This window comes from Hyla sarda, unplaced genomic scaffold (genome assembly GCF_029499605.1).
Source record: "Hyla sarda isolate aHylSar1 unplaced genomic scaffold, aHylSar1.hap1 scaffold_1575, whole genome shotgun sequence".
Lineage (NCBI taxonomy): Eukaryota > Metazoa > Chordata > Amphibia > Anura > Hylidae > Hyla > Hyla sarda.
Window position 1 is genome coordinate 27,926 of NW_026608212.1, and position 27,871 is coordinate 55,796.

Sequence of the window (27,871 nt, forward strand, 5' to 3'; positions counted from 1 at the left end):
CCTCATAAAGCTGTCGCTGCTGTGAAGGTTCTAGGTGACATCACAAATCCCTATGGTTACATACACAACAAAGCTGGGTTGTTGTTGTTTACACTCTGCAAGGCCTGTGGAAGTGAGTGACATCATAGCACTGTAGTTCTGAGGGTTCTAGATGGATGCAACAATCTCCTGTTGCTTCTATGAAGGCCATAATAGACGACATCACCAAACAGCTCCATAGTCACATACACAGCAAAGGAGAGATGTTGTTTACACCTAGTGATGTCAGTGGTATTGAGTGACATCACAGCACAGTGCTAAGGCTCCTGGGCCTGGACACAGCAGCGGCTGCAATATCTCAACGGAGAATACGTTTATATATATGTGTGTGTGTGCGCGTATATATATATATATATATATATATATATATATATATATATATATTTCTCCGCCGAAATCACTTTTAAACCCATTTCCACCTTTTTTTCCCTTCTCTTCCTCTTACTTTTTTTTCACGTTTTTTTACGTTTTTCTCCTTTTCGCCTCTTTTCTGGGCGTATTATTCTTCTTTTTCTTCTTTTTTTTCGTCTAATGCATACCCCATCAGTGCAGCAATGCTTATTCAATACCGCCAGCAGATGGAGACACTGGGGGATAATTTTCTAAGGATTTATACTGATTTTTCCTGTCTGAATTTGTCGCACAGAAAGTTGCAGGCCAAATATGTGTGACATTTCTGCGACTTTAGCTTCTAGAGCATTTTTACAACATTATACATAGGTGCTGAATACATAAAAAGCGACTGTTCAGCGACAGACAAGTCGCATCGGCTGAAAGTAGGCCAGAATGTCAGTCCATGTTGGAGCAGGTTTAGATACAGTCTAAAGTATAGATCTCAAAGTCTGTGCACAGAATTTAGCAAGGGCCTCGCACCTTCTGATGCATCAGGTAGGTGCACAATAGCATAGCCTAACCCTCTGTACTTTGGTCTATATTGATGCGGGACATAGACAGCCAGCTGATGACCAATCCATTAGTGCAATGGATGGCTGGAAGCATTTGTCTTTGCCTTTGCAATACCACAGAAGCAATGCATGGTCAATGTACAGCAATGACACACCTGTGTGAACAGCCAGGAGACCCCCCCCCCCCCCCCCCATGTTATGTTACATAGTTACATAGTTAGTACGGTCGAAAAAAGACATATGTCCATCAAGTTCAACCAGGGAATTAACGGGTAGGGGTGTGGCGCGATATTGGGGAAGGGATGAGATTTTATATTTCTTCATAAGCATTAATCTTATTTTGTCAATTAGGAACATTCAGCACCCACCCGCTATCAAGGCAGCTGCCTATCATGTCATGCCCTACCTGCACAGGTGTGCTGGCTACTCAAATGATCCAATTAAGGAGGCCATTTAGTCAGCAGCAGCAGAAGTCCTGTGCCTGGACGCTCCAACAGCGGCCAGACACAAGCAGAAGCAGAAGCAGCAGAAGCAGCAGCAGCACCACCTTTTGTTTTTTGGCTGCAGCAGCAGCAAGGCCCACAGGGCTGGCTAGCTGGCTAGCCAGCAAGCAGGTAGCAATGAAAGTAGGAATCTTTCTTTTTAACCCTGTAAGGGGGTGGTGCACTGTACCCGAAGATACTGCCATATCGGGTCAATGCATAGGGCGACGGAAGCAAGCTTCGAAATCGGCCCCCGTTCTCAAAAATCCATTTAATATATGGTCCCCAGATAGGGGACGTATCAGATATTAAACTGATAAGAACAGATACTACACTTGATCTTAGCCAAAAGGCCGAGAAGCGATAACCGTGAAAGGGGCGGGCCCAACAAGGTGCCCTTCATGGGCACTATCACTGCTTGCTGTCAGGGAGGCTGCCAGACAATTTTCCATGCACACTCTGGGCTGGGGGGCAGTCAACCACCAGTACACACAGCAGAACCTAAACCCATACCATTATTGCTAAGCAGCAAGACAGGGGCCCATTGCACTCCCACGGGGCCTTTTTAAATGCAATCCATAACCCGGATTTGCCAGGAACCCTTCTTACTCCTCCTACTTGCATGTGACACTGGGCTTAGGATCTGCATAGGAAACACACACACAAGCACACACCTACCTTTGTTGCCTGCAGATGCCTCCTTGGCTGTCCCCAAACGGTATCAAACCAACACCCACGGGAAGCTGTAAGCATAGAGGACATGCCTGCACCCCATTGGACTTACCTGTGTGGGTTAAATCCGGGTTATTTGACAACCTATGGCGGTGATGGTTCTGCTCAGGCAGAGCAGTGCTGATGCTCCTCATAAAGCTGTCGCTGCTGTGAAGGTTCTAGGTGACATCACAAATCCCTATGGTTACATACACAACAAAGCTGGGTTGTTGTCGTTTACACTCTGCAAGGCCTGTGGAAGTGAGTGACATCATAGCACTGTAGTTCTGAGGGTTCTAGATGGATGCAACAATCTCCTGTTGCTTCTATGAAGGCCATAATAGACGACATCACCAAACAGCTCCATAGTCACATACACAGCAAAGGAGAGATGTTGTTTACACCTAGTGATGTCAGTGGTATTGAGTGACATCACAGCACAGTGCTAAGGCTCCTGGGCCTGGACACAGCAGCGGCTGCAATATCTCAACGGAGAATACGTTTATATATATGTGTGTGTGTGCGCGTATATATATATATATATATATATATATATATATATATATATATATTTCTCCGCCGAAATCACTTTTAAACCCATTTCCACCTTTTTTTCCCTTCTCTTCCTCTTACTTTTTTTTCACGTTTTTTTACGTTTTTCTCCTTTTCGCCTCTTTTCTGGGCGTATTATTCTTCTTTTTCTTCTTTTTTTTCGTCTAATGCATACCCCATCAGTGCAGCAATGCTTATTCAATACCGCCAGCAGATGGAGACACTGGGGGATAATTTTCTAAGGATTTATACTGATTTTTCCTGTCTGAATTTGTCGCACAGAAAGTTGCAGGCCAAATATGTGTGACATTTCTGCGACTTTAGCTTCTAGAGCATTTTTACAACATTATACATAGGTGCTGAATACATAAAAAGCGACTGTTCAGCGACAGACAAGTCGCATCGGCTGAAAGTAGGCCAGAATGTCAGTCCATGTTGGAGCAGGTTTAGATACAGTCTAAAGTATAGATCTCAAAGTCTGTGCACAGAATTTAGCAAGGGCCTCGCACCTTCTGATGCATCAGGTAGGTGCACAATAGCATAGCCTAACCCTCTGTACTTTGGTCTATATTGATGCGGGACATAGACAGCCAGCTGATGACCAATCCATTAGTGCAATGGATGGCTGGAAGCATTTGTCTTTGCCTTTGCAATACCACAGAAGCAATGCATGGTCAATGTACAGCAATGACACACCTGTGTGAACAGCCAGGAGACCCCCCCCCCCCCCATGTTATGTTACATAGTTACATAGTTAGTACGGTCGAAAAAAGACATATGTCCATCAAGTTCAACCAGGGAATTAAGGGGTAGGGGTGTGGCGCGATATTGGGGAAGGGATGAGATTTTATATTTCTTCATAAGCATTAATCTTATTTTGTCAATTAGGAACATTCAGCACCCACCCGCTATCAAGGCAGCTGCCTATCATGTCATGCCCTACCTGCACAGGTGTGCTGGCTACTCAAATGATCCAATTAAGGAGGCCATTTAGTCAGCAGCAGCAGAAGTCCTGTGCCTGGACGCTCCAACAGCGGCCAGACACAAGCAGAAGCAGAAGCAGCAGAAGCAGCAGCAGCACCACCTTTTGTTTTTTGGCTGCAGCAGCAGCAAGGCCCACAGGGCTGGCTAGCTGGCTAGCCAGCAAGCAGGTAGCAATGAAAGTAGGAATCTTTCTTTTTAACCCTGTAAGGGGGTGGTGCACTGTACCCGAAGATACTGCCATATCGGGTCAATGCATAGGGCGACGGAAGCAAGCTTCGAAATCGGCCCCCGTTCTCAAAAATCCATTTAATATATGGTCCCCAGATAGGGGACGTATCAGATATTAAACTGATAAGAACAGATACTACACTTGATCTTAGCCAAAAGGCCGAGAAGCGATAACCGTGAAAGGGGCGGGCCCAACAAGGTGCCCTTCATGGGCACTATCACTGCTTGCTGTCAGGGAGGCTGCCAGACAATTTTCCATGCACACTCTGGGCTGGGGGGCAGTCAACCACCAGTACACACAGCAGAACCTAAACCCATACCATTATTGCTAAGCAGCAAGACAGGGGCCCATTGCACTCCCACGGGGCCTTTTTAAATGCAATCCATAACCCGGATTTGCCAGGAACCCTTCTTACTCCTCCTACTTGCATGTGACACTGGGCTTAGGATCTGCATAGGAAACACACACACAAGCACACACCTACCTTTGTTGCCTGCAGATGCCTCCTTGGCTGTCCCCAAACGGTATCAAACCAACACCCACGGGAAGCTGTAAGCATAGAGGACATGCCTGCACCCCATTGGACTTACCTGTGTGGGTTAAATCCGGGTTATTTGACAACCTATGGCGGTGATGGTTCTGCTCAGGCAGAGCAGTGCTGATGCTCCTCATAAAGCTGTCGCTGCTGTGAAGGTTCTAGGTGACATCACAAATCCCTATGGTTACATACACAACAAAGCTGGGTTGTTGTTGTTTACACTCTGCAAGGCCTGTGGAAGTGAGTGACATCATAGCACTGTAGTTCTGAGGGTTCTAGATGGATGCAACAATCTCCTGTTGCTTCTATGAAGGCCATAATAGACGACATCACCAAACAGCTCCATAGTCACATACACAGCAAAGGAGAGATGTTGTTTACACCTAGTGATGTCAGTGGTATTGAGTGACATCACAGCACAGTGCTAAGGCTCCTGGGCCTGGACACAGCAGCGGCTGCAATATCTCAACGGAGAATACGTTTATATATATGTGTGTGTGTGCGCGTATATATATATATATATATATATATATATATATATATATATATTTCTCCGCCGAAATCACTTTTAAACCCATTTCCACCTTTTTTTCCCTTCTCTTCCTCTTACTTTTTTTTCACGTTTTTTTACGTTTTTCTCCTTTTCGCCTCTTTTCTGGGCGTATTATTCTTCTTTTTCTTCTTTTTTTTCGTCTAATGCATACCCCATCAGTGCAGCAATGCTTATTCAATACCGCCAGCAGATGGAGACACTGGGGGATAATTTTCTAAGGATTTATACTGATTTTTCCTGTCTGAATTTGTCGCACAGAAAGTTGCAGGCCAAATATGTGTGACATTTCTGCGACTTTAGCTTCTAGAGCATTTTTACAACATTATACATAGGTGCTGAATACATAAAAAGCGACTGTTCAGCGACAGACAAGTCGCATCGGCTGAAAGTAGGCCAGAATGTCAGTCCATGTTGGAGCAGGTTTAGATACAGTCTAAAGTATAGATCTCAAAGTCTGTGCACAGAATTTAGCAAGGGCCTCGCACCTTCTGATGCATCAGGTAGGTGCACAATAGCATAGCCTAACCCTCTGTACTTTGGTCTATATTGATGCGGGACATAGACAGCCAGCTGATGACCAATCCATTAGTGCAATGGATGGCTGGAAGCATTTGTCTTTGCCTTTGCAATACCACAGAAGCAATGCATGGTCAATGTACAGCAATGACACACCTGTGTGAACAGCCAGGAGACCCCCCCCCCCCCCCCCCATGTTATGTTACATAGTTACATAGTTAGTACGGTCGAAAAAAGACATATGTCCATCAAGTTCAACCAGGGAATTAAGGGGTAGGGGTGTGGCGCGATATTGGGGAAGGGATGAGATTTTATATTTCTTCATAAGCATTAATCTTATTTTGTCAATTAGGAACATTCAGCACCCACCCGCTATCAAGGCAGCTGCCTATCATGTCATGCCCTACCTGCACAGGTGTGCTGGCTACTCAAATGATCCAATTAAGGAGGCCATTTAGTCAGCAGCAGCAGAAGTCCTGTGCCTGGACGCTCCAACAGCGGCCAGACACAAGCAGAAGCAGAAGCAGCAGAAGCAGCAGCAGCACCACCTTTTGTTTTTTGGCTGCAGCAGCAGCAAGGCCCACAGGGCTGGCTAGCTGGCTAGCCAGCAAGCAGGTAGCAATGAAAGTAGGAATCTTTCTTTTTAACCCTGTAAGGGGGTGGTGCACTGTACCCGAAGATACTGCCATATCGGGTCAATGCATAGGGCGACGGAAGCAAGCTTCGAAATCGGCCCCCGTTCTCAAAAATCCATTTAATATATGGTCCCCAGATAGGGGACGTATCAGATATTAAACTGATAAGAACAGATACTACACTTGATCTTAGCCAAAAGGCCGAGAAGCGATAACCGTGAAAGGGGCGGGCCCAACAAGGTGCCCTTCATGGGCACTATCACTGCTTGCTGTCAGGGAGGCTGCCAGACAATTTTCCATGCACACTCTGGGCTGGGGGGCAGTCAACCACCAGTACACACAGCAGAACCTAAACCCATACCATTATTGCTAAGCAGCAAGACAGGGGCCCATTGCACTCCCACGGGGCCTTTTTAAATGCAATCCATAACCCGGATTTGCCAGGAACCCTTCTTACTCCTCCTACTTGCATGTGACACTGGGCTTAGGATCTGCATAGGAAACACACACACAAGCACACACCTACCTTTGTTGCCTGCAGATGCCTCCTTGGCTGTCCCCAAACGGTATCAAACCAACACCCACGGGAAGCTGTAAGCATAGAGGACATGCCTGCACCCCATTGGACTTACCTGTGTGGGTTAAATCCGGGTTATTTGACAACCTATGGCGGTGATGGTTCTGCTCAGGCAGAGCAGTGCTGATGCTCCTCATAAAGCTGTCGCTGCTGTGAAGGTTCTAGGTGACATCACAAATCCCTATGGTTACATACACAACAAAGCTGGGTTGTTGTTGTTTACACTCTGCAAGGCCTGTGGAAGTGAGTGACATCATAGCACTGTAGTTCTGAGGGTTCTAGATGGATGCAACAATCTCCTGTTGCTTCTATGAAGGCCATAATAGACGACATCACCAAACAGCTCCATAGTCACATACACAGCAAAGGAGAGATGTTGTTTACACCTAGTGATGTCAGTGGTATTGAGTGACATCACAGCACAGTGCTAAGGCTCCTGGGCCTGGACACAGCAGCGGCTGCAATATCTCAACGGAGAATACGTTTATATATATGTGTGTGTGTGCGCGTATATATATATATATATATATATATATATATATATATATATATATTTCTCCGCCGAAATCACTTTTAAACCCATTTCCACCTTTTTTTCCCTTCTCTTCCTCTTACTTTTTTTTCACGTTTTTTTACGTTTTTCTCCTTTTCGCCTCTTTTCTGGGCGTATTATTCTTCTTTTTCTTCTTTTTTTTCGTCTAATGCATACCCCATCAGTGCAGCAATGCTTATTCAATACCGCCAGCAGATGGAGACACTGGGGGATAATTTTCTAAGGATTTATACTGATTTTTCCTGTCTGAATTTGTCGCACAGAAAGTTGCAGGCCAAATATGTGTGACATTTCTGCGACTTTAGCTTCTAGAGCATTTTTACAACATTATACATAGGTGCTGAATACATAAAAAGCGACTGTTCAGCGACAGACAAGTCGCATCGGCTGAAAGTAGGCCAGAATGTCAGTCCATGTTGGAGCAGGTTTAGATACAGTCTAAAGTATAGATCTCAAAGTCTGTGCACAGAATTTAGCAAGGGCCTCGCACCTTCTGATGCATCAGGTAGGTGCACAATAGCATAGCCTAACCCTCTGTACTTTGGTCTATATTGATGCGGGACATAGACAGCCAGCTGATGACCAATCCATTAGTGCAATGGATGGCTGGAAGCATTTGTCTTTGCCTTTGCAATACCACAGAAGCAATGCATGGTCAATGTACAGCAATGACACACCTGTGTGAACAGCCAGGAGACCCCCCCCCCCCCCCCCCCATGTTATGTTACATAGTTACATAGTTAGTACGGTCGAAAAAAGACATATGTCCATCAAGTTCAACCAGGGAATTAACGGGTAGGGGTGTGGCGCGATATTGGGGAAGGGATGAGATTTTATATTTCTTCATAAGCATTAATCTTATTTTGTCAATTAGGAACATTCAGCACCCACCCGCTATCAAGGCAGCTGCCTATCATGTCATGCCCTACCTGCACAGGTGTGCTGGCTACTCAAATGATCCAATTAAGGAGGCCATTTAGTCAGCAGCAGCAGAAGTCCTGTGCCTGGACGCTCCAACAGCGGCCAGACACAAGCAGAAGCAGAAGCAGCAGAAGCAGCAGCAGCACCACCTTTTGTTTTTTGGCTGCAGCAGCAGCAAGGCCCACAGGGCTGGCTAGCTGGCTAGCCAGCAAGCAGGTAGCAATGAAAGTAGGAATCTTTCTTTTTAACCCTGTAAGGGGGTGGTGCACTGTACCCGAAGATACTGCCATATCGGGTCAATGCATAGGGCGACGGAAGCAAGCTTCGAAATCGGCCCCCGTTCTCAAAAATCCATTTAATATATGGTCCCCAGATAGGGGACGTATCAGATATTAAACTGATAAGAACAGATACTACACTTGATCTTAGCCAAAAGGCCGAGAAGCGATAACCGTGAAAGGGGCGGGCCCAACAAGGTGCCCTTCATGGGCACTATCACTGCTTGCTGTCAGGGAGGCTGCCAGACAATTTTCCATGCACACTCTGGGCTGGGGGGCAGTCAACCACCAGTACACACAGCAGAACCTAAACCCATACCATTATTGCTAAGCAGCAAGACAGGGGCCCATTGCACTCCCACGGGGCCTTTTTAAATGCAATCCATAACCCGGATTTGCCAGGAACCCTTCTTACTCCTCCTACTTGCATGTGACACTGGGCTTAGGATCTGCATAGGAAACACACACACAAGCACACACCTACCTTTGTTGCCTGCAGATGCCTCCTTGGCTGTCCCCAAACGGTATCAAACCAACACCCACGGGAAGCTGTAAGCATAGAGGACATGCCTGCACCCCATTGGACTTACCTGTGTGGGTTAAATCCGGGTTATTTGACAACCTATGGCGGTGATGGTTCTGCTCAGGCAGAGCAGTGCTGATGCTCCTCATAAAGCTGTCGCTGCTGTGAAGGTTCTAGGTGACATCACAAATCCCTATGGTTACATACACAACAAAGCTGGGTTGTTGTCGTTTACACTCTGCAAGGCCTGTGGAAGTGAGTGACATCATAGCACTGTAGTTCTGAGGGTTCTAGATGGATGCAACAATCTCCTGTTGCTTCTATGAAGGCCATAATAGACGACATCACCAAACAGCTCCATAGTCACATACACAGCAAAGGAGAGATGTTGTTTACACCTAGTGATGTCAGTGGTATTGAGTGACATCACAGCACAGTGCTAAGGCTCCTGGGCCTGGACACAGCAGCGGCTGCAATATCTCAACGGAGAATACGTTTATATATATGTGTGTGTGTGCGCGTATATATATATATATATATATATATATATATATATATATATATATTCTCCGCCGAAATCACTTTTAAACCCATTTCCACCTTTTTTTCCCTTCTCTTCCTCTTACTTTTTTTTCACGTTTTTTTACGTTTTTCTCCTTTTCGCCTCTTTTCTGGGCGTATTATTCTTCTTTTTCTTCTTTTTTTTCGTCTAATGCATACCCCATCAGTGCAGCAATGCTTATTCAATACCGCCAGCAGATGGAGACACTGGGGGATAATTTTCTAAGGATTTATACTGATTTTTCCTGTCTGAATTTGTCGCACAGAAAGTTGCAGGCCAAATATGTGTGACATTTCTGCGACTTTAGCTTCTAGAGCATTTTTACAACATTATACATAGGTGCTGAATACATAAAAAGCGACTGTTCAGCGACAGACAAGTCGCATCGGCTGAAAGTAGGCCAGAATGTCAGTCCATGTTGGAGCAGGTTTAGATACAGTCTAAAGTATAGATCTCAAAGTCTGTGCACAGAATTTAGCAAGGGCCTCGCACCTTCTGATGCATCAGGTAGGTGCACAATAGCATAGCCTAACCCTCTGTACTTTGGTCTATATTGATGCGGGACATAGACAGCCAGCTGATGACCAATCCATTAGTGCAATGGATGGCTGGAAGCATTTGTCTTTGCCTTTGCAATACCACAGAAGCAATGCATGGTCAATGTACAGCAATGACACACCTGTGTGAACAGCCAGGAGACCCCCCCCCCCCCCCCATGTTATTTACATAGTTACATAGTTAGTACGGTCGAAAAAAGACATATGTCCATCAAGTTCAACCAGGGAATTAAGGGGTAGGGGTGTGGCGCGATATTGGGGAAGGGATGAGATTTTATATTTCTTCATAAGCATTAATCTTATTTTGTCAATTAGGAACATTCAGCACCCACCCGCTATCAAGGCAGCTGCCTATCATGTCATGCCCTACCTGCACAGGTGTGCTGGCTACTCAAATGATCCAATTAAGGAGGCCATTTAGTCAGCAGCAGCAGAAGTCCTGTGCCTGGACGCTCCAACAGCGGCCAGACACAAGCAGAAGCAGAAGCAGCAGAAGCAGCAGCAGCACCACCTTTTGTTTTTTGGCTGCAGCAGCAGCAAGGCCCACAGGGCTGGCTAGCTGGCTAGCCAGCAAGCAGGTAGCAATGAAAGTAGGAATCTTTCTTTTTAACCCTGTAAGGGGGTGGTGCACTGTACCCGAAGATACTGCCATATCGGGTCAATGCATAGGGCGACGGAAGCAAGCTTCGAAATCGGCCCCCGTTCTCAAAAATCCATTTAATATATGGTCCCCAGATAGGGGACGTATCAGATATTAAACTGATAAGAACAGATACTACACTTGATCTTAGCCAAAAGGCCGAGAAGCGATAACCGTGAAAGGGGCGGGCCCAACAAGGTGCCCTTCATGGGCACTATCACTGCTTGCTGTCAGGGAGGCTGCCAGACAATTTTCCATGCACACTCTGGGCTGGGGGGCAGTCAACCACCAGTACACACAGCAGAACCTAAACCCATACCATTATTGCTAAGCAGCAAGACAGGGGCCCATTGCACTCCCACGGGGCCTTTTTAAATGCAATCCATAACCCGGATTTGCCAGGAACCCTTCTTACTCCTCCTACTTGCATGTGACACTGGGCTTAGGATCTGCATAGGAAACACACACACAAGCACACACCTACCTTTGTTGCCTGCAGATGCCTCCTTGGCTGTCCCCAAACGGTATCAAACCAACACCCACGGGAAGCTGTAAGCATAGAGGACATGCCTGCACCCCATTGGACTTACCTGTGTGGGTTAAATCCGGGTTATTTGACAACCTTGGCGGTGATGGTTCTGCTCAGGCAGAGCAGTGCTGATGCTCCTCATAAAGCTGTCGCTGCTGTGAAGGTTCTAGGTGACATCACAAATCCCTATGGTTACATACACAACAAAGCTGGGTTGTTGTTGTTTACACTCTGCAAGGCCTGTGGAAGTGAGTGACATCATAGCACTGTAGTTCTGAGGGTTCTAGATGGATGCAACAATCTCCTGTTGCTTCTATGAAGGCCATAATAGACGACATCACCAAACAGCTCCATAGTCACATACACAGCAAAGGAGAGATGTTGTTTACACCTAGTGATGTCAGTGGTATTGAGTGACATCACAGCACAGTGCTAAGGCTCCTGGGCCTGGACACAGCAGCGGCTGCAATATCTCAACGGAGAATACGTTTATATATATGTGTGTGTGTGCGCGTATATATATATATATATATATATATATATATATATATATATATTTCTCCGCCGAAATCACTTTTAAACCCATTTCCACCTTTTTTTCCCTTCTCTTCCTCTTACTTTTTTTTCACGTTTTTTTACGTTTTTCTCCTTTTCGCCTCTTTTCTGGGCGTATTATTCTTCTTTTTCTTCTTTTTTTTCGTCTAATGCATACCCCATCAGTGCAGCAATGCTTATTCAATACCGCCAGCAGATGGAGACACTGGGGGATAATTTTCTAAGGATTTATACTGATTTTTCCTGTCTGAATTTGTCGCACAGAAAGTTGCAGGCCAAATATGTGTGACATTTCTGCGACTTTAGCTTCTAGAGCATTTTTACAACATTATACATAGGTGCTGAATACATAAAAAGCGACTGTTCAGCGACAGACAAGTCGCATCGGCTGAAAGTAGGCCAGAATGTCAGTCCATGTTGGAGCAGGTTTAGATACAGTCTAAAGTATAGATCTCAAAGTCTGTGCACAGAATTTAGCAAGGGCCTCGCACCTTCTGATGCATCAGGTAGGTGCACAATAGCATAGCCTAACCCTCTGTACTTTGGTCTATATTGATGCGGGACATAGACAGCCAGCTGATGACCAATCCATTAGTGCAATGGATGGCTGGAAGCATTTGTCTTTGCCTTTGCAATACCACAGAAGCAATGCATGGTCAATGTACAGCAATGACACACCTGTGTGAACAGCCAGGAGACCCCCCCCCCCCCCCCCCCATGTTATGTTACATAGTTACATAGTTAGTACGGTCGAAAAAAGACATATGTCCATCAAGTTCAACCAGGGAATTAAGGGGTAGGGGTGTGGCGCGATATTGGGGAAGGGATGAGATTTTATATTTCTTCATAAGCATTAATCTTATTTTGTCAATTAGGAACATTCAGCACCCACCCGCTATCAAGGCAGCTGCCTATCATGTCATGCCCTACCTGCACAGGTGTGCTGGCTACTCAAATGATCCAATTAAGGAGGCCATTTAGTCAGCAGCAGCAGAAGTCCTGTGCCTGGACGCTCCAACAGCGGCCAGACACAAGCAGAAGCAGAAGCAGCAGAAGCAGCAGCAGCACCACCTTTTGTTTTTTGGCTGCAGCAGCAGCAAGGCCCACAGGGCTGGCTAGCTGGCTAGCCAGCAAGCAGGTAGCAATGAAAGTAGGAATCTTTCTTTTTAACCCTGTAAGGGGGTGGTGCACTGTACCCGAAGATACTGCCATATCGGGTCAATGCATAGGGCGACGGAAGCAAGCTTCGAAATCGGCCCCCGTTCTCAAAAATCCATTTAATATATGGTCCCCAGATAGGGGACGTATCAGATATTAAACTGATAAGAACAGATACTACACTTGATCTTAGCCAAAAGGCCGAGAAGCGATAACCGTGAAAGGGGCGGGCCCAACAAGGTGCCCTTCATGGGCACTATCACTGCTTGCTGTCAGGGAGGCTGCCAGACAATTTTCCATGCACACTCTGGGCTGGGGGGCAGTCAACCACCAGTACACACAGCAGAACCTAAACCCATACCATTATTGCTAAGCAGCAAGACAGGGGCCCATTGCACTCCCACGGGGCCTTTTTAAATGCAATCCATAACCCGGATTTGCCAGGAACCCTTCTTACTCCTCCTACTTGCATGTGACACTGGGCTTAGGATCTGCATAGGAAACACACACACAAGCACACACCTACCTTTGTTGCCTGCAGATGCCTCCTTGGCTGTCCCCAAACGGTATCAAACCAACACCCACGGGAAGCTGTAAGCATAGAGGACATGCCTGCACCCCATTGGACTTACCTGTGTGGGTTAAATCCGGGTTATTTGACAACCTATGGCGGTGATGGTTCTGCTCAGGCAGAGCAGTGCTGATGCTCCTCATAAAGCTGTCGCTGCTGTGAAGGTTCTAGGTGACATCACAAATCCCTATGGTTACATACACAACAAAGCTGGGTTGTTGTTGTTTACACTCTGCAAGGCCTGTGGAAGTGAGTGACATCATAGCACTGTAGTTCTGAGGGTTCTAGATGGATGCAACAATCTCCTGTTGCTTCTATGAAGGCCATAATAGACGACATCACCAAACAGCTCCATAGTCACATACACAGCAAAGGAGAGATGTTGTTTACACCTAGTGATGTCAGTGGTATTGAGTGACATCACAGCACAGTGCTAAGGCTCCTGGGCCTGGACACAGCAGCGGCTGCAATATCTCAACGGAGAATACGTTTATATATATGTGTGTGTGTGCGCGTATATATATATATATATATATATATATATATATATATATATATATTTCTCCGCCGAAATCACTTTTAAACCCATTTCCACCTTTTTTTCCCTTCTCTTCCTCTTACTTTTTTTTCACGTTTTTTTACGTTTTTCTCCTTTTCGCCTCTTTTCTGGGCGTATTATTCTTCTTTTTCTTCTTTTTTTTCGTCTAATGCATACCCCATCAGTGCAGCAATGCTTATTCAATACCGCCAGCAGATGGAGACACTGGGGGATAATTTTCTAAGGATTTATACTGATTTTTCCTGTCTGAATTTGTCGCACAGAAAGTTGCAGGCCAAATATGTGTGACATTTCTGCGACTTTAGCTTCTAGAGCATTTTTACAACATTATACATAGGTGCTGAATACATAAAAAGCGACTGTTCAGCGACAGACAAGTCGCATCGGCTGAAAGTAGGCCAGAATGTCAGTCCATGTTGGAGCAGGTTTAGATACAGTCTAAAGTATAGATCTCAAAGTCTGTGCACAGAATTTAGCAAGGGCCTCGCACCTTCTGATGCATCAGGTAGGTGCACAATAGCATAGCCTAACCCTCTGTACTTTGGTCTATATTGATGCGGGACATAGACAGCCAGCTGATGACCAATCCATTAGTGCAATGGATGGCTGGAAGCATTTGTCTTTGCCTTTGCAATACCACAGAAGCAATGCATGGTCAATGTACAGCAATGACACACCTGTGTGAACAGCCAGGAGACCCCCCCCCCCCCCCCATGTTATGTTACATAGTTACATAGTTAGTACGGTCGAAAAAAGACATATGTCCATCAAGTTCAACCAGGGAATTAAGGGGTAGGGGTGTGGCGCGATATTGGGGAAGGGATGAGATTTTATATTTCTTCATAAGCATTAATCTTATTTTGTCAATTAGGAACATTCAGCACCCACCCGCTATCAAGGCAGCTGCCTATCATGTCATGCCCTACCTGCACAGGTGTGCTGGCTACTCAAATGATCCAATTAAGGAGGCCATTTAGTCAGCAGCAGCAGAAGTCCTGTGCCTGGACGCTCCAACAGCGGCCAGACACAAGCAGAAGCAGAAGCAGCAGAAGCAGCAGCAGCACCACCTTTTGTTTTTTGGCTGCAGCAGCAGCAAGGCCCACAGGGCTGGCTAGCTGGCTAGCCAGCAAGCAGGTAGCAATGAAAGTAGGAATCTTTCTTTTTAACCCTGTAAGGGGGTGGTGCACTGTACCCGAAGATACTGCCATATCGGGTCAATGCATAGGGCGACGGAAGCAAGCTTCGAAATCGGCCCCCGTTCTCAAAAATCCATTTAATATATGGTCCCCAGATAGGGGACGTATCAGATATTAAACTGATAAGAACAGATACTACACTTGATCTTAGCCAAAAGGCCGAGAAGCGATAACCGTGAAAGGGGCGGGCCCAACAAGGTGCCCTTCATGGGCACTATCACTGCTTGCTGTCAGGGAGGCTGCCAGACAATTTTCCATGCACACTCTGGGCTGGGGGGCAGTCAACCACCAGTACACACAGCAGAACCTAAACCCATACCATTATTGCTAAGCAGCAAGACAGGGGCCCATTGCACTCCCACGGGGCCTTTTTAAATGCAATCCATAACCCGGATTTGCCAGGAACCCTTCTTACTCCTCCTACTTGCATGTGACACTGGGCTTAGGATCTGCATAGGAAACACACACACAAGCACACACCTACCTTTGTTGCCTGCAGATGCCTCCTTGGCTGTCCCCAAACGGTATCAAACCAACACCCACGGGAAGCTGTAAGCATAGAGGACATGCCTGCACCCCATTGGACTTACCTGTGTGGGTTAAATCCGGGTTATTTGACAACCTATGGCGGTGATGGTTCTGCTCAGGCAGAGCAGTGCTGATGCTCCTCATAAAGCTGTCGCTGCTGTGAAGGTTCTAGGTGACATCACAAATCCCTATGGTTACATACACAACAAAGCTGGGTTGTTGTTGTTTACACTCTGCAAGGCCTGTGGAAGTGAGTGACATCATAGCACTGTAGTTCTGAGGGTTCTAGATGGATGCAACAATCTCCTGTTGCTTCTATGAAGGCCATAATAGACGACATCACCAAACAGCTCCATAGTCACATACACAGCAAAGGAGAGATGTTGTTTACACCTAGTGATGTCAGTGGTATTGAGTGACATCACAGCACAGTGCTAAGGCTCCTGGGCCTGGACACAGCAGCGGCTGCAATATCTCAACGGAGAATACGTTTATATATATGTGTGTGTGTGCGCGTATATATATATATATATATATATATATATATATATATATATATATTTCTCCGCCGAAATCACTTTTAAACCCATTTCCACCTTTTTTTCCCTTCTCTTCCTCTTACTTTTTTTTCACGTTTTTTTACGTTTTTCTCCTTTTCGCCTCTTTTCTGGGCGTATTATTCTTCTTTTTCTTCTTTTTTTTCGTCTAATGCATACCCCATCAGTGCAGCAATGCTTATTCAATACCGCCAGCAGATGGAGACACTGGGGGATAATTTTCTAAGGATTTATACTGATTTTTCCTGTCTGAATTTGTCGCACAGAAAGTTGCAGGCCAAATATGTGTGACATTTCTGCGACTTTAGCTTCTAGAGCATTTTTACAACATTATACATAGGTGCTGAATACATAAAAAGCGACTGTTCAGCGACAGACAAGTCGCATCGGCTGAAAGTAGGCCAGAATGTCAGTCCATGTTGGAGCAGGTTTAGATACAGTCTAAAGTATAGATCTCAAAGTCTGTGCACAGAATTTAGCAAGGGCCTCGCACCTTCTGATGCATCAGGTAGGTGCACAATAGCATAGCCTAACCCTCTGTACTTTGGTCTATATTGATGCGGGACATAGACAGCCAGCTGATGACCAATCCATTAGTGCAATGGATGGCTGGAAGCATTTGTCTTTGCCTTTGCAATACCACAGAAGCAATGCATGGTCAATGTACAGCAATGACACACCTGTGTGAACAGCCAGGAGACCCCCCCCCATGTTATGTTACATAGTTACATAGTTAGTACGGTCGAAAAAAGACATATGTCCATCAAGTTCAACCAGGGAATTAAGGGGTAGGGGTGTGGCGCGATATTGGGGAAGGGATGAGATTTTATATTTCTTCATAAGCATTAATCTTATTTTGTCAATTAGGAACATTCAGCACCCACCCGCTATCAAGGCAGCTGCCTATCATGTCATGCCCTACCTGCACAGGTGTGCTGGCTACTCAAATGATCCAATTAAGGAGGCCATTTAGTCAGCAGCAGCAGAAGTCCTGTGCCTGGACGCTCCAACAGCGGCCAGACACAAGCAGAAGCAGAAGCAGCAGAAGCAGCAGAAGCAGCAGCAGCACCACCTTTTGTTTTTTGGCTGCAGCAGCAGCAAGGCCCACAGGGCTGGCTAGCTGGCTAGCCAGCAAGCAGGTAGCAATGAAAGTAGGAATCTTTCTTTTTAACCCTGTAAGGGGGTGGTGCACTGTACCCGAAGATACTGCCATATCGGGTCAATGCATAGGGCGACGGAAGCAAGCTTCGAAATCGGCCCCCGTTCTCAAAAATCCATTTAATATATGGTCCCCAGATAGGGGACGTATCAGATATTAAACTGATAAGAACAGATACTACACTTGATCTTAGCCAAAAGGCCGAGAAGCGATAACCGTGAAAGGGGCGGGCCCAACAAGGTGCCCTTCATGGGCACTATCACTGCTTGCTGTCAGGGAGGCTGCCAGACAATTTTCCATGCACACTCTGGGCTGGGGGGCAGTCAACCACCAGTACACACAGCAGAACCTAAACCCATACCATTATTGCTAAGCAGCAAGACAGGGGCCCATTGCACTCCCACGGGGCCTTTTTAAATGCAATCCATCACCCGGATTTGCCAGGAACCCTTCTTACTCCTCCTACTTGCATGTGACACTGGGCTTAGGATCTGCATAGGAAACACACACACAAGCACACACCTACCTTTGTTGCCTGCAGATGCCTCCTTGGCTGTCCCCAAACGGTATCAAACCAACACCCACGGGAAGCTGTAAGCATAGAGGACATGCCTGCACCCCATTGGACTTACCTGTGTGGGTTAAATCCGGGTTATTTGACAACCTATGGCGGTGATGGTTCTGCTCAGGCAGAGCAGTGCTGATGCTCCTCATAAAGCTGTCGCTGCTGTGAAGGTTCTAGGTGACATCACAAATCCCTATGGTTACATACACAACAAAGCTGGGTTGTTGTTGTTTACACTCTGCAAGGCCTGTGGAAGTGAGTGACATCATAGCACTGTAGTTCTGAGGGTTCTAGATGGATGCAACAATCTCCTGTTGCTTCTATGAAGGCCATAATAGACGACATCACCAAACAGCTCCATAGTCACATACACAGCAAAGGAGAGATGTTGTTTACACCTAGTGATGTCAGTGGTATTGAGTGACATCACAGCACAGTGCTAAGGCTCCTGGGCCTGGACACAGCAGCGGCTGCAATATCTCAACGGAGAATACGTTTATATATATGTGTGTGTGTGCGCGTATATATATATATATATATATATATATATATATATATATATATATATTTCTCCGCCGAAATCACTTTTAAACCCATTTCCACCTTTTTTTCCCTTCTCTTCCTCTTACTTTTTTTTCACGTTTTTTTACGTTTTTCTCCTTTTCGCCTCTTTTCTGGGCGTATTATTCTTCTTTTTCTTCTTTTTTTTCGTCTAATGCATACCCCATCAGTGCAGCAATGCTTATTCAATACCGCCAGCAGATGGAGACACTGGGGGATAATTTTCTAAGGATTTATACTGATTTTTCCTGTCTGAATTTGTCGCACAGAAAGTTGCAGGCCAAATATGTGTGACATTTCTGCGACTTTAGCTTCTAGAGCATTTTTACAACATTATACATAGGTGCTGAATACATAAAAAGCGACTGTTCAGCGACAGACAAGTCGCATCGGCTGAAAGTAGGCCAGAATGTCAGTCCATGTTGGAGCAGGTTTAGATACAGTCTAAAGTATAGATCTCAAAGTCTGTGCACAGAATTTAGCAAGGGCCTCGCACCTTCTGATGCATCAGGTAGGTGCACAATAGCATAGCCTAACCCTCTGTACTTTGGTCTATATTGATGCGGGACATAGACAGCCAGCTGATGACCAATCCATTAGTGCAATGGATGGCTGGAAGCATTTGTCTTTGCCTTTGCAATACCACAGAAGCAATGCATGGTCAATGTACAGCAATGACACACCTGTGTGAACAGCCAGGAGACCCCCCCCCCCCCCCCCCATGTTATGTTACATAGTTACATAGTTAGTACGGTCGAAAAAAGACATATGTCCATCAAGTTCAACCAGGGAATTAAGGGGTAGGGGTGTGGCGCGATATTGGGGAAGGGATGAGATTTTATATTTCTTCATAAGCATTAATCTTATTTTGTCAATTAGGAACATTCAGCACCCACCCGCTATCAAGGCAGCTGCCTATCATGTCATGCCCTACCTGCACAGGTGTGCTGGCTACTCAAATGATCCAATTAAGGAGGCCATTTAGTCAGCAGCAGCAGAAGTCCTGTGCCTGGACGCTCCAACAGCGGCCAGACACAAGCAGAAGCAGAAGCAGCAGAAGCAGCAGCAGCACCACCTTTTGTTTTTTGGCTGCAGCAGCAGCAAGGCCCACAGGGCTGGCTAGCTGGCTAGCCAGCAAGCAGGTAGCAATGAAAGTAGGAATCTTTCTTTTTAACCCTGTAAGGGGGTGGTGCACTGTACCCGAAGATACTGCCATATCGGGTCAATGCATAGGGCGACGGAAGCAAGCTTCGAAATCGGCCCCCGTTCTCAAAAATCCATTTAATATATGGTCCCCAGATAGGGGACGTATCAGATATTAAACTGATAAGAACAGATACTACACTTGATCTTAGCCAAAAGGCCGAGAAGCGATAACCGTGAAAGGGGCGGGCCCAACAAGGTGCCCTTCATGGGCACTATCACTGCTTGCTGTCAGGGAGGCTGCCAGACAATTTTCCATGCACACTCTGGGCTGGGGGGCAGTCAACCACCAGTACACACAGCAGAACCTAAACCCATACCATTATTGCTAAGCAGCAAGACAGGGGCCCATTGCACTCCCACGGGGCCTTTTTAAATGCAATCCATAACCCGGATTTGCCAGGAACCCTTCTTACTCCTCCTACTTGCATGTGACACTGGGCTTAGGATCTGCATAGGAAACACACACACAAGCACACACCTACCTTTGTTGCCTGCAGATGCCTCCTTGGCTGTCCCCAAACGGTATCAAACCAACACCCACGGGAAGCTGTAAGCATAGAGGACATGCCTGCACCCCATTGGACTTACCTGTGTGGGTTAAATCCGGGTTATTTGACAACCTATGGCGGTGATGGTTCTGCTCAGGCAGAGCAGTGCTGATGCTCCTCATAAAGCTGTCGCTGCTGTGAAGGTTCTAGGTGACATCACAAATCCCTATGGTTACATACACAACAAAGCTGGGTTGTTGTTGTTTACACTCTGCAAGGCCTGTGGAAGTGAGTGACATCATAGCACTGTAGTTCTGAGGGTTCTAGATGGATGCAACAATCTCCTGTTGCTTCTATGAAGGCCATAATAGACGACATCACCAAACAGCTCCATAGTAACATACACAGCAAAGGAGAGATGTTGTTTACACCTAGTGATGTCAGTGGTATTGAGTGACATCACAGCACAGTGCTAAGGCTCCTGGGCCTGGACACAGCAGCGGCTGCAATATCTCAATGGAGAATACGTTTATATATATGTGTGTGTGTGCGCGTATATATATATATATATATATATATATATATATTTCTCCGCCGAAATCACTTTTAAACCCATTTCCACCTTTTTTTCCCTTCTCTTCCTCTTACTTTTTTTTCACGTTTTTTTAAGTTTTTCTCCTTTTCGCCTCTTTTCTGGGCGTATTATTCTTCTTTTTCTTCTTTTTTTTCGTCTAATGCATACCCCATCAGTGCAGCAATGCTTATTCAATACCGCCAGCAGATGGAGACACTGGGGGATAATTTTCTAAGGATTTATACTGATTTTTCCTGTCTGAATTTGTCGCACAGAAAGTTGCAGGCCAAATATGTGTGACATTTCTGCGACTTTAGCTTCTAGAGCATTTTTACAACATTATACATAGGTGCTGAATACATAAAAAGCGACTGTTCAGCGACAGACAAGTCGCATCGGCTGAAAGTAGGCCAGAATGTCAGTCCATGTTGGAGCAGGTTTAGATACAGTCTAAAGTATAGATCTCAAAGTCTGTGCACAGAATTTAGCAAGGGCCTCGCACCTTCTGATGCATCAGGTAGGTGCACAATAGCATAGCCTAACCCTCTGTACTTTGGTCTATATTGATGCGGGACATAGACAGCCAGCTGATGACCAATCCATTAGTGCAATGGATGGCTGGAAGCATTTGTCTTTGCCTTTGCAATACCACAGAAGCAATGCATGGTCAATGTACAGCAATGACACACCTGTGTGAACAGCCAGGAGACCCCCCCCCCCCCCCCATGTTATGTTACATAGTTACATAGTTAGTACGGTCGAAAAAAGACATATGTCCATCAAGTTCAACCAGGGAATTAAGGGGTAGGGGTGTGGCGCGATATTGGGGAAGGGATGAGATTTTATATTTCTTCATAAGCATTAATCTTATTTTGTCAATTAGGAACATTTAGCACCCACCCGCTATCAAGGCAGCTGCCTATCATGTCATGCCCTACCTGCACAGGTGTGCTGGCTACTCAAATGATCCAATTAAGGAGGCCATTTAGTCAGCAGCAGCAGAAGTCCTGTGCCTGGACGCTCCAACAGCGGCCAGACACAAGCAGAAGCAGAAGCAGAAGCAGCAGAAGCAGCAGCAGCACCACCTTTTGTTTTTTGGCTGCAGCAGCAGCAAGGCCCACAGGGCTGGCTAGCTGGCTAGCCAGCAAGCAGGTAGCAATGAAAGTAGGAATCTTTCTTTTTAACCCTGTAAGGGGGTGGTGCACTGTACCCGAAGATACTGCCATATCGGGTCAATGCATAGGGCGACGGAAGCAAGCTTCGAAATCGGCCCCCGTTCTCAAAAATCCATTTAATATATGGTCCCCAGATAGGGGACGTATCAGATATTAAACTGATAAGAACAGATACTACACTTGATCTTAGCCAAAAGGCCGAGAAGCGATAACCGTGAAAGGGGCGGGCCCAACAAGGTGCCCTTCATGGGCACTATCACTGCTTGCTGTCAGGGAGGCTGCCAGACAATTTTCCATGCACACTCTGGGCTGGGGGGCAGTCAACCACCAGTACACACAGCAGAACCTAAACCCATACCATTATTGCTAAGCAGCAAGACAGGGGCCCATTGCACTCCCACGGGGCCTTTTTAAATGCAATCCATAACCCGGATTTGCCAGGAACCCTTCTTACTCCTCCTACTTGCATGTGACACTGGGCTTAGGATCTGCATAGGAAACACACACACAAGCACACACCTACCTTTGTTGCCTGCAGATGCCTCCTTGGCTGTCCCCAAACGGTATCAAACCAACACCCACGGGAAGCTGTAAGCATAGAGGACATGCCTGCACCCCATTGGACTTACCTGTGTGGGTTAAATCCGGGTTATTTGACAACCTATGGCGGTGATGGTTCTGCTCAGGCAGAGCAGTGCTGATGCTCCTCATAAAGCTGTCGCTGCTGTGAAGGTTCTAGGTGACATCACAAATCCCTATGGTTACATACACAACAAAGCTGGGTTGTTGTTGTTTACACTCTGCAAGGCCTGTGGAAGTGAGTGACATCATAGCACTGTAGTTCTGAGGGTTCTAGATGGATGCAACAATCTCCTGTTGCTTCTATGAAGGCCATAATAGACGACATCACCAAACAGCTCCATAGTCACATACACAGCAAAGGAGAGATGTTGTTTACACCTAGTGATGTCAGTGGTATTGAGTGACATCACAGCACAGTGCTAAGGCTCCTGGGCCTGGACACAGCAGCGGCTGCAATATCTCAACGGAGAATACGTTTATATATATGTGTGTGTGTGCGCGTATATATATATATATATATATATATATATATATATATATATATATATTTCTCCGCCGAAATCACTTTTAAACCCATTTCCACCTTTTTTTCCCTTCTCTTCCTCTTACTTTTTTTTCACGTTTTTTTACGTTTTTCTCCTTTTCGCCTCTTTTCTGGGCGTATTATTCTTCTTTTTCTTCTTTTTTTTCGTCTAATGCATACCCCATCAGTGCAGCAATGCTTATTCAATACCGCCAGCAGATGGAGACACTGGGGGATAATTTTCTAAGGATTTATACTGATTTTTCCTGTCTGAATTTGTCGCACAGAAAGTTGCAGGCCAAATATGTGTGACATTTCTGCGACTTTAGCTTCTAGAGCATTTTTACAACATTATACATAGGTGCTGAATACATAAAAAGCGACTGTTCAGCGACAGACAAGTCGCATCGGCTGAAAGTAGGCCAGAATGTCAGTCCATGTTGGAGCAGGTTTAGATACAGTCTAAAGTATAGATCTCAAAGTCTGTGCACAGAATTTAGCAAGGGCCTCGCACCTTCTGATGCATCAGGTAGGTGCACAATAGCATAGCCTAACCCTCTGTACTTTGGTCTATATTGATGCGGGACATAGACAGCCAGCTGATGACCAATCCATTAGTGCAATGGATGGCTGGAAGCATTTGTCTTTGCCTTTGCAATACCACAGAAGCAATGCATGGTCAATGTACAGCAATGACACACCTGTGTGAACAGCCAGGAGACCCCCCCCCCCCCATGTTATGTTACATAGTTACATAGTTAGTACGGTCGAAAAAAGACATATGTCCATCAAGTTCAACCAGGGAATTAAGGGGTAGGGGTGTGGCGCGATATTGGGGAAGGGATGAGATTTTATATTTCTTCATAAGCATTAATCTTATTTTGTCAATTAGGAACATTCAGCACCCACCCGCTATCAAGGCAGCTGCCTATCATGTCATGCCCTACCTGCACAGGTGTGCTGGCTACTCAAATGATCCAATTAAGGAGGCCATTTAGTCAGCAGCAGCAGAAGTCCTGTGCCTGGACGCTCCAACAGGGGCCAGACACAAGCAGAAGCAGAAGCAGCAGAAGCAGCAGCAGCACCACCTTTTGTTTTTTGGCTGCAGCAGCAGCAAGGCCCACAGGGCTGGCTAGCTGGCTAGCCAGCAAGCAGGTAGCAATGAAAGTAGGAATCTTTCTTTTTAACCCTGTAAGGGGGTGGTGCACTGTACCCGAAGATACTGCCATATCGGGTCAATGCATAGGGCGACGGAAGCAAGCTTCGAAATCGGCCCCCGTTCTCAAAAATCCATTTAATATATGGTCCCCAGATAGGGGACATATCAGATATTAAACTGATAAGAACAATACTACACTTGATCTTAGCCAAAAGGCCGAGAAGCGATAACCGTGAAAGGGGCGGGCCCAACAAGGTGCCCTTCATGGGCACTATCACTGCTTGCTGTCAGGGAGGCTGCCAGACAATTTTCCATGCACACTCTGGGCTGGGGGGCAGTCAACCACCAGTACACACAGCAGAACCTAAACCCATACCATTATTGCTAAGCAGCAAGACAGGGGCCCATTGCACTCCCACGGGGCCTTTTTAAATGCAATCCATAACCCGGATTTGCCAGGAACCCTTCTTACTCCTCCTACTTGCATGTGACACTGGGCTTAGGATCTGCATAGGAAACACACACACAAGCACACACCTACCTTTGTTGCCTGCAGATGCCTCCTTGGCTGTCCCCAAACGGTATCAAACCAACACCCACGGGAAGCTGTAAGCATAGAGGACATGCCTGCACCCCATTGGACTTACCTGTGTGGGTTAAATCCGGGTTATTTGACAACCTATGGCGGTGATGGTTCTGCTCAGGCAGAGCAGTGCTGATGCTCCTCATAAAGCTGTCGCTGCTGTGAAGGTTCTAGGTGACATCACAAATCCCTATGGTTACATACACAACAAAGCTGGGTTGTTGTTGTTTACACTCTGCAAGGCCTGTGGAAGTGAGTGACATCATAGCACTGTAGTTCTGAGGGTTCTAGATGGATGCAACAATCTCCTGTTGCTTCTATGAAGGCCATAATAGACGACATCACCAAACAGCTCCATAGTCACATACACAGCAAAGGAGAGATGTTGTTTACACCTAGTGATGTCAGTGGTATTGAGTGACATCACAGCACAGTGCTAAGGCTCCTGGGCCTGGACACAGCAGCGGCTGCAATATCTCAACGGAGAATACGTTTATATATATGTGTGTGTGTGCGCGTATATATATATATATATATATATACATATATATATATATATATATATATATATATATATATATTTCTCCGCCGAAATCACTTTTAAACCCATTTCCACCTTTTTTTCCCTTCTCTTCCTCTTACTTTTTTTTCACGTTTTTTTACGTTTTTCTCCTTTTCGCCTCTTTTCTGGGCGTATTATTCTTCTTTTTCTTCTTTTTTTTCGTCTAATGCATACCCCATCAGTGCAGCAATGCTTATTCAATACCGCCAGCAGATGGAGACACTGGGGGATAATTTTCTAAGGATTTATACTGATTTTTCCTGTCTGAATTTGTCGCACAGAAAGTTGCAGGCCAAATATGTGTGACATTTCTGCGACTTTAGCTTCTAGAGCATTTTTACAACATTATACATAGGTGCTGAATACATAAAAAGCGACTGTTCAGCGACAGACAAGTCGCATCGGCTGAAAGTAGGCCAGAATGTCAGTCCATGTTGGAGCAGGTTTAGATACAGTCTAAAGTATAGATCTCAAAGTCTGTGCACAGAATTTAGCAAGGGCCTCGCACCTTCTGATGCATCAGGTAGGTGCACAATAGCATAGCCTAACCCTCTGTACTTTGGTCTATATTGATGCGGGACATAGACAGCCAGCTGATGACCAATCCATTAGTGCAATGGATGGCTGGAAGCATTTGTCTTTGCCTTTGCAATACCACAGAAGCAATGCATGGTCAATGTACAGCAATGACACACCTGTGTGAACAGCCAGGAGACCCCCCCCCCCCCCCATGTTATGTTACATAGTTACATAGTTAGTACGGTCGAAAAAAGACATATGTCCATCAAGTTCAACCAGGGAATTAAGGGGTAGGGGTGTGGCGCGATATTGGGGAAGGGATGAGATTTTATATTTCTTCATAAGCATTAATCTTATTTTGTCAATTAGGAACATTCAGCACCCACCCGCTATCAAGGCAGCTGCCTATCATGTCATGCCCTACCTGCACAGGTGTGCTGGCTACTCAAATGATCCAATTAAGGAGGCCATTTAGTCAGCAGCAGCAGAAGTCCTGTGCCTGGACGCTCCAACAGCGGCCAGACACAAGCAGAAGCAGAAGCAGCAGAAGCAGCAGCAGCACCACCTTTTGTTTTTTGGCTGCAGCAGCAGCAAGGCCCACAGGGCTGGCTAGCTGGCTAGCCAGCAAGCAGGTAGCAATGAAAGTAGGAATCTTTCTTTTTAACCCTGTAAGGGGGTGGTGCACTGTACCCGAAGATACTGCCATATCGGGTCAATGCATAGGGCGACGGAAGCAAGCTTCGAAATCGGCCCCCGTTCTCAAAAATCCATTTAATATATGGTCCCCAGATAGGGGACGTATCAGATATTAAACTGATAAGAACAGATACTACACTTGATCTTAGCCAAAAGGCCGAGAAGCGATAACCGTGAAAGGGGCGGGCCCAACAAGGTGCCCTTCATGGGCACTATCACTGCTTGCTGTCAGGGAGGCTGCCAGACAATTTTCCATGCACACTCTGGGCTGGGGGGCAGTCAACCACCAGTACACACAGCAGAACCTAAACCCATACCATTATTGCTAAGCAGCAAGACAGGGGCCCATTGCACTCCCACGGGGCCTTTTTAAATGCAATCCATAACCCGGATTTGCCAGGAACCCTTCTTACTCCTCCTACTTGCATGTGACACTGGGCTTAGGATCTGCATAGGAAACACACACACAAGCACACACCTACCTTTGTTGCCTGCAGATGCCTCCTTGGCTGTCCCCAAACGGTATCAAACCAACACCCACGGGAAGCTGTAAGCATAGAGGACATGCCTGCACCCCATTGGACTTACCTGTGTGGGTTAAATCCGGGTTATTTGACAACCTATGGCGGTGATGGTTCTGCTCAGGCAGAGCAGTGCTGATGCTCCTCATAAAGCTGTCGCTGCTGTGAAGGTTCTAGGTGACATCACAAATCCCTATGGTTACATACACAACAAAGCTGGGTTGTTGTTGTTTACACTCTGCAAGGCCTGTGGAAGTGAGTGACATCATAGCACTGTAGTTCTGAGGGTTCTAGATGGATGCAACAATCTCCTGTTGCTTCTATGAAGGCCATAATAGACGACATCACCAAACAGCTCCATAGTCACATACACAGCAAAGGAGAGATGTTGTTTACACCTAGTGATGTCAGTGGTATTGAGTGACATCACAGCACAGTGCTAAGGCTCCTGGGCCTGGACACAGCAGCGGCTGCAATATCTCAACGGAGAATACGTTTATATATATGTGTGTGTGTGCGCGTATATATATATATATATATATATATATATATATATATATATATATATTCTCCGCCGAAATCACTTTTAA

At 46.0% G+C, this 27,871-nt stretch overlaps 12 non-coding genes across 12 annotated transcripts; all 12 read right to left on the bottom strand.

Annotated features, from left to right (window-relative positions):
- Nucleotides 1-1,600: 1,600 nt before the first annotated feature.
- LOC130310573 (U2 spliceosomal RNA) lies at nucleotides 1,601-1,791 on the bottom strand. Its single transcript, XR_008859084.1, has one exon. It is a non-coding gene; the product is annotated as a U2 spliceosomal RNA (small nuclear RNA).
- Nucleotides 1,792-3,882: 2,091 nt separating this feature from the next.
- Nucleotides 3,883-4,073, bottom strand: LOC130310574 (U2 spliceosomal RNA). Its single transcript, XR_008859085.1, has one exon. It is a non-coding gene; the product is annotated as a U2 spliceosomal RNA (small nuclear RNA).
- A 2,093-nt stretch (nucleotides 4,074-6,166) lies between these two features.
- On the bottom strand, nucleotides 6,167-6,357 carry LOC130310575 (U2 spliceosomal RNA). Its single transcript, XR_008859086.1, has one exon. It is a non-coding gene; the product is annotated as a U2 spliceosomal RNA (small nuclear RNA).
- Nucleotides 6,358-8,453: 2,096 nt separating this feature from the next.
- Nucleotides 8,454-8,644, bottom strand: LOC130310577 (U2 spliceosomal RNA). Its single transcript, XR_008859088.1, has one exon. It is a non-coding gene; the product is annotated as a U2 spliceosomal RNA (small nuclear RNA).
- A 2,091-nt stretch (nucleotides 8,645-10,735) lies between these two features.
- Nucleotides 10,736-10,926, bottom strand: LOC130310578 (U2 spliceosomal RNA). The gene has a single exon (XR_008859089.1). It is a non-coding gene; the product is annotated as a U2 spliceosomal RNA (small nuclear RNA).
- A 2,093-nt stretch (nucleotides 10,927-13,019) lies between these two features.
- Nucleotides 13,020-13,210, bottom strand: LOC130310580 (U2 spliceosomal RNA). The gene has a single exon (XR_008859090.1). It is a non-coding gene; the product is annotated as a U2 spliceosomal RNA (small nuclear RNA).
- A 2,093-nt stretch (nucleotides 13,211-15,303) lies between these two features.
- LOC130310581 (U2 spliceosomal RNA) lies at nucleotides 15,304-15,494 on the bottom strand. The gene has a single exon (XR_008859091.1). It is a non-coding gene; the product is annotated as a U2 spliceosomal RNA (small nuclear RNA).
- A 2,095-nt stretch (nucleotides 15,495-17,589) lies between these two features.
- LOC130310582 (U2 spliceosomal RNA) lies at nucleotides 17,590-17,780 on the bottom strand. The gene has a single exon (XR_008859092.1). It is a non-coding gene; the product is annotated as a U2 spliceosomal RNA (small nuclear RNA).
- A 2,097-nt stretch (nucleotides 17,781-19,877) lies between these two features.
- LOC130310583 (U2 spliceosomal RNA) lies at nucleotides 19,878-20,068 on the bottom strand. The gene has a single exon (XR_008859093.1). It is a non-coding gene; the product is annotated as a U2 spliceosomal RNA (small nuclear RNA).
- A 2,087-nt stretch (nucleotides 20,069-22,155) lies between these two features.
- Nucleotides 22,156-22,346, bottom strand: LOC130310584 (U2 spliceosomal RNA). Its single transcript, XR_008859094.1, has one exon. It is a non-coding gene; the product is annotated as a U2 spliceosomal RNA (small nuclear RNA).
- A 2,092-nt stretch (nucleotides 22,347-24,438) lies between these two features.
- Nucleotides 24,439-24,628, bottom strand: LOC130310596 (U2 spliceosomal RNA). Its single transcript, XR_008859106.1, has one exon. It is a non-coding gene; the product is annotated as a U2 spliceosomal RNA (small nuclear RNA).
- A 2,110-nt stretch (nucleotides 24,629-26,738) lies between these two features.
- Nucleotides 26,739-26,929, bottom strand: LOC130310585 (U2 spliceosomal RNA). Its single transcript, XR_008859096.1, has one exon. It is a non-coding gene; the product is annotated as a U2 spliceosomal RNA (small nuclear RNA).
- Nucleotides 26,930-27,871: the final 942 nt, after the last annotated feature.